The sequence below is a fragment of the Chrysochloris asiatica genome, unplaced genomic scaffold, assembly GCF_000296735.1.
Source record: "Chrysochloris asiatica unplaced genomic scaffold, ChrAsi1.0 scaffold00228, whole genome shotgun sequence".
Classification (NCBI taxonomy): domain Eukaryota; kingdom Metazoa; phylum Chordata; class Mammalia; order Afrosoricida; family Chrysochloridae; genus Chrysochloris; species Chrysochloris asiatica.
The window spans coordinates 1,012,508-1,022,645 of record NW_006408746.1 but is presented as its reverse complement, the minus strand read 5'-3'; the positions used below and the strand labels follow the sequence as shown (position 1 = coordinate 1,022,645).

Below are 10,138 nucleotides of genomic sequence, written 5' to 3'. Positions count from 1 at the left end.
TTTACTTCCAAATATAACTTATAAAGTGGAAATTTATGAGGGGGCTTTAAAACGTTTGTGGGAAAATGGTATTAAAAGATAATGGAAGTTTCCCACAAACTCTTTGAAGCCCTCTCATATAAGTGATGTTGTATCCACCTCAGTGCCTCACTGATCTGATCAAAAAGCATAAAATTTGTGTCATTATTGGTGATGTTCATTGTAATCATTTGGTTGAGGCGATATCCACCAGGCATCTTAACTGAGGTTCACATTTTGTTGTTCATAGTTAATAAGAAGCCTATTAGAAAATATTTTGAGATAAATAAAATATCCTGTTTCTCACAAAATTTGCATGCAATAGTTTTAGCACACATTGATAACTCTAGCCTGGATCAATTGTAATGAAGATTGTAAATGATGATTTTCTAATTCCTTTTCCAATTACACATTGCCAAAAAATAAAGAGCTTTTCCTTTACCTTCATTGTATGTATTTATCAGTATGAACTCATAGATTCTCATTTTATTCAATGTGCTATAATCCAATTGTTGTTGTTATGTGTCGTGGAGTCGGTTCCGACTCATAGTGACCCTGTACAGGGTTTCTGAGGCTGTAAATCTTTACAGGAGCAGAAAGCCTCATCTTTCTCCCGTGGAACAGCTGGTAGTTTTGAACTACTGACCTTGCGGTTCTCAGCCCGATTCGTAACCACTACGCTACCTACTTGTTTAGATTGTCAATTTGTGGCAAATTTGGCCTATGATAGCTTCTCCAACTTGGTTTTTATTTCCTTCTGACATGTCACCATCATTTTTGAGGACTTCCTTACATTATGAAATAACAAGAATGCTAGGCTTATCTTGTATTTTCCCTACTACAGTCATTTAATAAACCATTACTTCAAAAAGTTCTGGTGCTTTTAGTGAGCAGTTATAGTGACAAGCCAAGAACGTGGCACTTGACATGCTTATTGCTATGGCTTTTTGGACCTTTTAGTGAACAGAACTTTTTTCATGTGATTCATTTATAATAAATGTCTACAACAGGAGATTCTATATAGGCATAAATTAGATTAGTGGTTTCTTGAGAGCTGGGAGAGCTGAAGGATGGGGGCTGATAACTAAAGAGAATGAAGTTTCTTTTTGAGGTGATGAAAAGAATAAAAGGAATGATGTCTGTGTGATTATATTATGGAAAACTTGCACTTTTTGTTTTAAGATTTTATTGTGAAATTTAATGAACATAAAGAGAGTGTAATATGTGCATGTGAGCACATACCATTGTGAATTAAGAGTTCATATTCTTAACTCTAAGGAGCTCTGGTAGCGTAGTGGTTACGAATCGGGCTGCGAACCTCCAGGTCAGCAGATCAAAACTACCAGCTGTTCCACGGGAGAAAGATGAGGCTTTCTGTTCCCGTAAAGATTTACAGCCTCGGAAACCCTGTACAGGGTTGCTATGGGTCGGAACCATCTCCATGGCACATAACCACCACCACTCTTAACTCTGATTCCAATCCAATTCCACAGAGTCTTCCTTATCCTCCTTCAGTCCATATTTGTATGTCTTCTTCCTTAGGGAGGGGCTCTGTCTCTTGGTTATTGTTGTTGTTGCTATGTGCCATGGAGTCAGTTCCAACTCATAGCGACCCTGTTTCCGAGGCTGGAATCTTTATGGGAGCAGAAAGCCTCATCTTTCTCCCATGGAACAGCTGGTATATTCGAACTACTGACCTGGTTTTGGTAGGATGACTTAAATGCAAATTCTACCTTTCTGCCAGGATTATCAGCCTGCAGCTGTACCCATTTTATTAATGGTACTTTCTGGAAGTCACCTCCTTAGTAAACTATACGTGTGCTCAAATCCTAGTCTCAGATATGCGTTTAGAGAAACCCCGCCTAAGATACCACCATCTACAAATCTCAGGTATCAAGAAATGATCTTGTAAAAACTACCTGTATATAAGTTAAAAGTACATTATACTTTCCATATAGTGAGATACATATAGAAAATATAGTACAAATTCAATAAGAAACATTTTACTTTGTCCTACTAATATCTGAACACTTAATTTTTCCATATTATACCATAGAGTATATATTTACTATGGATATTATATTTATGGAAAAGTCCCATTATAGTGTATAAGTTTAAAGAAAGAAAAAGAAGGAAATAAGGAAGGAGCAAAGAAAGATAGAAAAGAATGAAAGAGAAAAAAAAAAATCTATTTACAGGTGAATGTTTTACCTTAAGTGACCTTTATGAATCATGAATATTACCAATATGCCATTGGATTCAGATATCCAAGCCTCTGGGAATCAAATGCAGGAATAAGTGAGCACTGAAGCCTTGGTTTTGATCTCAGGTAAAAGGGATTACTTCATCAGATGAGCTATTTATGGACTATTACTTCATCAGATGAGTTATTTATGGAAATTCTTTTTACCGTGGCTATCGTCTTTGGTTTAATTTTTAGACAGAAAGGTATATAAACAGGAAATCTTTTCATATCAGTACCAGTTCAGTAAGACTTGTTCCTTACATGATACACAATCTCTTTTAACCTTTTAGAGAACAGCAAAAAACATGCAAATCTTTGTTCTAAAATCTACTATAGAGATAAAATTAAAATATTCTTTCAGAGATAACTGTAAACCTAGAAGAAGGAAATATAAATTTAAAAAATGTTTATAAAATGTAATTGGAAGTTCAGAAACTAAGGACCCTAGGATCATCAAGGCAGAAGAGCACAAGCGAATGTAAGACCTTATCCAGAGAAGCAGCATTACCAGTTATGGAGACAGAGATGGGGACATGGAGAGAGGGAGTAGCTGAGGACTCTCGATTCCCGGGAAGAGAGGGAATAGAACTGGCAGCCAGGAGGCAGGTGGTTTAAATTATGATATATGCCTGTGTGTGTTGTTGTTTTTTTTAAATAAATAAAGAGCTAAAGTGAAAAAAAAAAAAAAAAAGTAATTTGAGATTCTGGATGCTGTTCAGGATTCCACCTATAGTCTTATGTAATGCAGAGGCTCCGCAGGAAGCCTCGTTCACTGGGTACGCTGTAGCCCCATTTTAGGTATTCCAATCAGTTATAGGCAGAAGACGGACTAACAATCTTTCTATGGTGATATTTCTGACTATTTCTTTCTCTCCCCCTCCAGTGTCTATTTTATAATAGTATGCGAGGGAAACCAAGATTCAAAAGACAGCCAAGCATCTTAACATTATTCCCCCCTTTTGTCCATTCCAACCATGTCTCAATCCCTGTATCCCAGAGCCCTGTAGTATCACAAATTTGGGTTTGCATTCATATTTTGCTGTTTTGTATCAGTGTGACTCTGAGTTAGTGCTAAGCCTTTCTGAACTTCAGAGGTGTTGCTAGCATTAAATGAGATGATATCTATAAAGGATCATGCACACATTTAGTGTCAACTACATGCTCATTAAATTGCTAATGTACTTTCCTGCTTCCTTGCCTCCCTTCTTCATTTTCTCCTTTACTTCTCACTTGCTTGCTTGCTTCTTATACTATTTTGACTTTTCTTTCTTTGTTTCACTTATCCCGATGTTTTCCCTTTCAAAATCTTCCCCAAACTGTTATTAGTAAATGCTTTCTCAAACTTGTCCAAATCCTAATATGCTGCAGGAATGAATACTTAATTATTGTGGACAAGGCACTTTGTGGAGGAGTCCTGACCTACTACAAAAGGAAACATTGATGTTGTTATTAAGTGCCATTGACTCATAGCAACCCGGTATAGGGTTTCCAAGGAGCCTCTGGTGAGTTTGAACCACCAACCTGTGATTCAAACTGACCTTGCAGTCCAGTGTTTTATCCCACAGGACTCCCAAGGAAACATAAGGCAAACAAAAATCCAACCTTGTGATTAAGCTTTCTAACTAATCCCATAAGTAGTCATCAGATTTGCATCTCCGTGCAAATCTGGGCGATCCTTTGCTTCCCTCCTATGGCTGCTTTCTTCTTTTTGGATTTCTTCAGGATACAGCTGTAGTTTAGAGAGATGGAATAAAAATTCAGTAATTCTAAAGTGGAGTCTCTGAGTAGTGCAAGCAGTAAACACACTGGGCTGCTAACCAAGTGGCTGGAAGTTCCAGTTCACCCAGCGGCACTTTAGAAGAAAAACCTTGTGAGGTACTTCTGAAAATCCAGCCAATGAAAACTCTATGGAGCACAGTTCTACTCTAACATACATGGGGTCACCATGAGTAGGAAGTAACTTAATGTCAATGGGCAGTTCTACAGTGGCATCCACATTTATGCATTCCCTTCCCTTTCTTTATTAACACTGGTGAGATTTCACACAATGGGCCTGCTGGCACTAATGGAGCTAGAAAGATTAGTAGAAAATGAAACTTACAATGAGATATTCTTCAAGGATCTGGGTAAATAAACCCAGCTGAGATACTGGTAAGAACTCTGTGGGGGTAGTGGTGAGGCTCTCTCTGTAGTAATCTAATTCAAAGGAGTCCAAGTCCCAGATTGATTAGTAAATTAATGTGTACAAGGAGTTGCCATACGTTAGAGTTGACTCAATGGCAATGACTGGACTATGGAAAATTGGAGCGACATATGTCTGGCATAAAATTGCTCAATTAAAAAAACATCAAACATTGAGTATTGCTATTATGGAATTGTTTCTCCCTCTGCCCCTCCACATCCACCCAAATAAGTGTTGTGAAACCTAACCTCTATGTTTGTGGCTATAATCCAATTTGGGAATGAGTTGTCTGCTGTGTTAAGGTAAGATTAGTATATAGTATGTTTTGATTCAATAATTTAAAGATACAAAGGAGCAAACAGGGTGAAGATAGATGGCAAGCCATTGGAAATCTTCAAGGATCCGTGAAACACAGAAGTAAAAGAAACAAGGGAGAGAAAGCTTTGTCTTAAAACCAGCAACCTAAATTTAGACTTTCAGGCCCCTCAACTGTGAGAAAATAAACTTCTGTTTGTTCATGCCATCTACTTCTGATATTTTTGTTATAGTAGTACTAGACAACTAAGATAAGTAGGTCAAAGCAAATGTGTTGGCAGACCAAATTTGACCTATGGGCTATAAATATGTAACCTCTACAAGTTGTACAGAACTTGTTCTCTAGGGAGTAGAGCAACATATAATAGTGATGAGCCAGAAAAGTGGTCACCATCAGGAATGCTCAATGAGGAACAGGCATAATCTTAGAGTGAGTGTTGTTATGAGGAATTAAGCTAGCAATGAACAGAATCCTAGTTCCAGAGGTGAGAGTGGTAGTAGGTAGAACTCCAGGCCCTCAGAGGTAGAAGAAGGAACAAATGAAAGTTATCATCTAAGAAGGACTAGAGTTTTGGGCTGGAGATACTTACTGGAAATCAAAATGGATTCAACATGGCACAACCAGTTATTACTTATTGAGTCACTTGTATACTGAATGCTTATTAAAATGGATTTTAAATTGTTTATTAGAGGAAAAAAATTAGATAATACAGAAAAGCATAACAACAAAAGTAAAACCTTTAAGACTACTCTACCTATGGAACGACAAGAACTGTTTTCACTGAATAGGAGCTTAGGAGCTTTGTGTATAACATGTCTCCAAAATGTAAAATTTAAGATTTCCCCTCTGTGACTTCCACAATAGATACACTCATGTGTTTTAACAACTATTGGGACGAGGCAGAGAATCAAAGGCTTCTGTCTTTGGGAAGAGGGCTTAGAGATAAAGAGGGCAGGAAAATTTGGTAGGAGCTAGAATTGAGCTGGCTAAACTTAATTCATGAAGTTGGGTCAGTTCAACTCTAGCTTCTACTACAGGACTGATTTTAGACTGTTTCAGATTATTTATCATGATTTTTGGTTTGAAAATATTATAGCCAGAAACTGGAATATAAAACCTAGTTCTTGTCTAGTTAGATTGTTAGCATTCACAATATAATTTTGTTAGAGTTGTGATTCTCAAGATGTCAAATATACATACATTATTAAAATATACATCCTAGTTCCTTTTTGTGAGGGCCTATGGACTGTTTTGGATTATGTACATCACAGGTCTCCCACAGAATAGATTATATTTGTCTTAGAAAAATTCTGATTTCGTTGAGCATATGTATGACTCTTTTTAGTCCTCAGCTTTTCATGAGTTAGTTTGGACCACTGTATGGGTTTTAGTATATTGGAGTGACTTTTAAGGGTAAGTCACAAGTCAATTGAGACTATGACCATATGCCTAGGGTCAAAATTAATTACTGTTGTCCAATATGTTGCTGCTGTTAAGTGTTATCGAGTGGGTTCCAACCCATGTATAGGATCTCCGAGGAGCGGCTGGTGAGTTTGAACTGCCGACCTTGAATTCAAACTGACCTTGCAGTCTAGTGCATTATTCCGCAGCACCACACCAGGATTTGGTTCAATATGTCAGCATAATGAATGCTAATTCTGTGACTTGTATTCTGGGTTGAATTATCTGAATTCAAGAATGAATTGCAAATTTTAAAAAGGGTATTTTAGAAGAGAAATTTGATACTTCGAGGAGAAATATTTCAGCTTTAAATTCTCTTGGCTATTCTTCTTAAGCTTCACTCACACTTCTTCTAAAATAAACAAAATAAATCATCCATCATATGCCTACATAATGGCCTTTTCACTGAATAGGGGCTTTGTGTATAACATGTTTCCAAAATGTAAAATTTAAGATTTCCCATGTGTGACTGCCACAGTGGATCCACTCATGCGTTCTAACATCTGATTTTCTAACATTATTTGTATATTTAGTTTTTTTTAAACTTCCCCTTTTCGTTTTGATAATAGCTACATCTGCTTCAGCAATTTTGTGATTTTTAAACTTCCTCTGCAAAAGGGCTTTGAAAATATACAGGTTGCATATGTAACTGTTATTTTTTAGAAACCTTAAAGATGTAGTAAAAGTAGTCAAAAATTGAATTGTAACAGTGTTTAAGAAAATTTATGCCAGATATATTTTGCCCTTAAGTTTTAGCTCAAGGCATTTATATAGTAACTGCTGGAAGGAAGCAAAGGTAAACATCTTCAGTTAAGTCATCAGAAAATGTTTAGTGTGTTACTTAAGAAACAACAATGGAAGAAATACGCAGTTTATTTCCTCTCTGATGTAATTTTATGATGGTAAGTCATTCATTTCACATTTTTATCTCCAGTTTGTGCCTTCTTTGGGTCAACCCTATTAATAAATAACCACTTAACCATATGGAAGGAATGAAAGAGACTTTATGGTATCAGAGAAAGAGAAAGAGGCCAAAGATTAGAAAATCTGGCTTCTAAGCATAATCTTGTTACTTTAAATAGCCTTGTTACTTCAGACAAGTCACTTTTTGTACCAAATTTTTAAGTCTACTAATTTTCCTCATCTGTCAAATAGAGACAGGATGATATATCTTAGTACCTTGCAAAATTACATAACAAAATCTAATAATATTGGTAAAAGGACTTTAAAAATTACAAGTGCTACATAAATTTAAACAATAATTTTGGAAGTAACAGCAGGGTCTTGTTATAGTACCATCTGCTATAGCATGGAGCTCAATGTAATGCTGCTCTGTTTCAGACTGTCCAGGGGGTATGTGAGTAGAAGGGCTCTATCATATTCATCTTTATAGGAATTCTGAGGCTATTTTTGTTAAATTAGAAGAAATTTCAATGATTTACATTTCCAGATTTCCTCCTCTATTCTTTTGTCCACTCTTCTTTTCATCACCACCCTCCCACCCTTAAGAATAATAAATCAAAAAAGGGATGTTTACAGAAACAACTTTTATCTTTGTGTAGTGATCCAGATCTCTTAAAAGTCTCTAAAATATAATCAAAGGGATTTGACACGATCTCATGGAGCTGTTCTAACTTTAGTAAATCTACATATAGCACAGTGACTTCCCTTTTTAGTTGCTGCCCATTCTGAAATCAGGCAAAACTTGGGTATTTCTGGTTTACAACCGAATCTCTGTTTTATTTATTTTTAAATTAAAGGTCACATTTAATAATGTCAACATTGATTCTACATCCTTATTTCTATTCCTGACCTCTTCCTGCTATTCTAGACTCATATCTAACTGCATACTTCATATTATTAGTATTATTGTTTTGTGCTATGAAGTAGATTGTGACTCATGATGACTCTGTGTGTTACACTGAAAACCACAGGGTTTTCTTTGCTGTAATCTTTATAAAAGCACATTGTCTGGGGCAACATGGCGGCGTCCACTTCTGGATACCCTCTAGATACCAAGAGTGGAAAGGGCTCAATGGCTCATTGCACCGACAGCGGGAGAAATTTACTCCCGCGCAGCTGGAATTCATGCAGCGGGTGTAACTCGCCCAATGGCAGAAAACGCTGCCAAAGCGACGGACCCGGAACGTCGTGACTGGCCTGGGCATCAGAGCACAGGTGCTTGCTATTTATGGTTACACCTTATACTCAGTGTCCCAGGAGCGTTTCTTAGATGAGCCAGAGAATGAGGCCAAAGTTGCCCAAGCCCGAGCCTTGGCAAAAGCGTCAGGCCCCTGATCCTGATGGCTACCACGCATCTTCAACCTACTGGGGTCCCTTTTCAAGATGGATGATCCTGTAGAAAATGAAGCCTACTCACAGTCTTGTTGGCCTTACTAACCTCATACCATAATGAACTCAAGAAGCCAGGGTCTTAGTTAGGCATTTGGTCACCCTTAAAGGAACACTGTGCCCCTCATACTCATTGGGTGCAGTGACCAAACCCTTCGTATAGTTTGTTTCCTTGTTTGACAAATGTGTAACCCTGGTTTTTCCTAACAGCTCTGACTGGTTGACCCCCTTCACACCTGGGTGTGTGTGACTGTTATGGGGGTGGGAGATGGCAGCTCCTAGCAGTGTTGGAGCCTGAGCTGGGAATGTTGAGCCATGTTGAGAACAATAAACTGATTCACCTCTCAAAACAACCAACCAACCAACCAACCAACCAACCAACCAACCAACCAACCAACCAAACATTGTCTGATCTTTTATTCCATGGTGCAAAAATAACCCCAAATATTATCTGACCTTTTATTTCACAGTGCTGTGGGTGGGTTCAAACCACAAGTCTATTGGCTACCAGCTGAATGAGAACCATTTGTGCCACCCAAGAACCTTAACATCTCTTTATAATTTCAACAGGGTTTCCTTAAATGTAGCATTCACAAATCAGACTCATTGTACCCTATTTCACCACCCTTACCCTCAAACAAAGGAGCTATGGTTAGGCAGCTGGTTAAGCACTAGGATGCTATCTGAAGAACTGACAGTTCAAATCCACCACCTACTCTAAGGGAGAAAAATCCAGTGATCTTTTCATGTAAAGATTGCTGCTGCTGTTGTTGTTAAGTGCTGTTGAGGTAGTTCTGACTCAGCAATATAGGGTTTCTGAGGAGTAGTTGGTGAACTTGAACCTTGTTGCAGTTCAAACCAACCTTGTATTAACCCACAGCGCTACACAGAGACTCCCATGTAAAGATTACAGCCTAGAAAACTGTAGGGGGCAGTTGTACTATGTCAAGTAGGGTCACCCTGAGTCACACTTGACTCATCAACACACAGCAACAAAACAGCCCAAACGTAAAGTTGCTGGGTGGTGTAAACAGTTAATGTGCTTGGCAACTGAACAAATGGTTGGAGGTTTGAATCCATCCAGAGATGTCACAGAAGAAAGGCCTGGCTGTGTACTTCTGAAAACCTTATGGAGTATGGCTTTACTCTAACATGGTGGTGGTGTGCTGTGGAAAGGGTTCTGACTCACAGTGACCTTGCATAGAGTTCCTGAGGCTGTATTTACAGGCACAGAAAACCTTATCTTTCAGCAGAACAGCAGGTAGTTCTGAACTGCTGACCTTGAAGTTAGGAGGACCACTCATAGCCACTATGCTACCAGAGCTCCTTTTACTCTGACACGTTGCTGTTGTTAGGTGCCATCAAGTCGGTACCAACTCATAGTGACCCTATACATAACAAAGCAAAACACTGCCCAATCCTGGGCTAACCACACAATTGTTGTTACATTTAAGCCCATTGACACTGCCACTGTGCCAATCCATCTCTCTGAGGGTCTTCCTCTTTTTTTTCTGACCCTCCACCCTTACAAAACATGATATCCTTCTCCGGAGTCTGCTCCCTC

General features: G+C 38.2%; 1 pseudogene; it reads left to right on the top strand.

Annotated features, from left to right (window-relative positions):
- Nucleotides 1-8,203: 8,203 nt before the first annotated feature.
- On the top strand, nt 8,204-8,520 carry LOC102838150 (annotated as a pseudogene).
- The last annotated feature ends 1,618 nt before the right edge of the window (nt 8,521-10,138 follow it).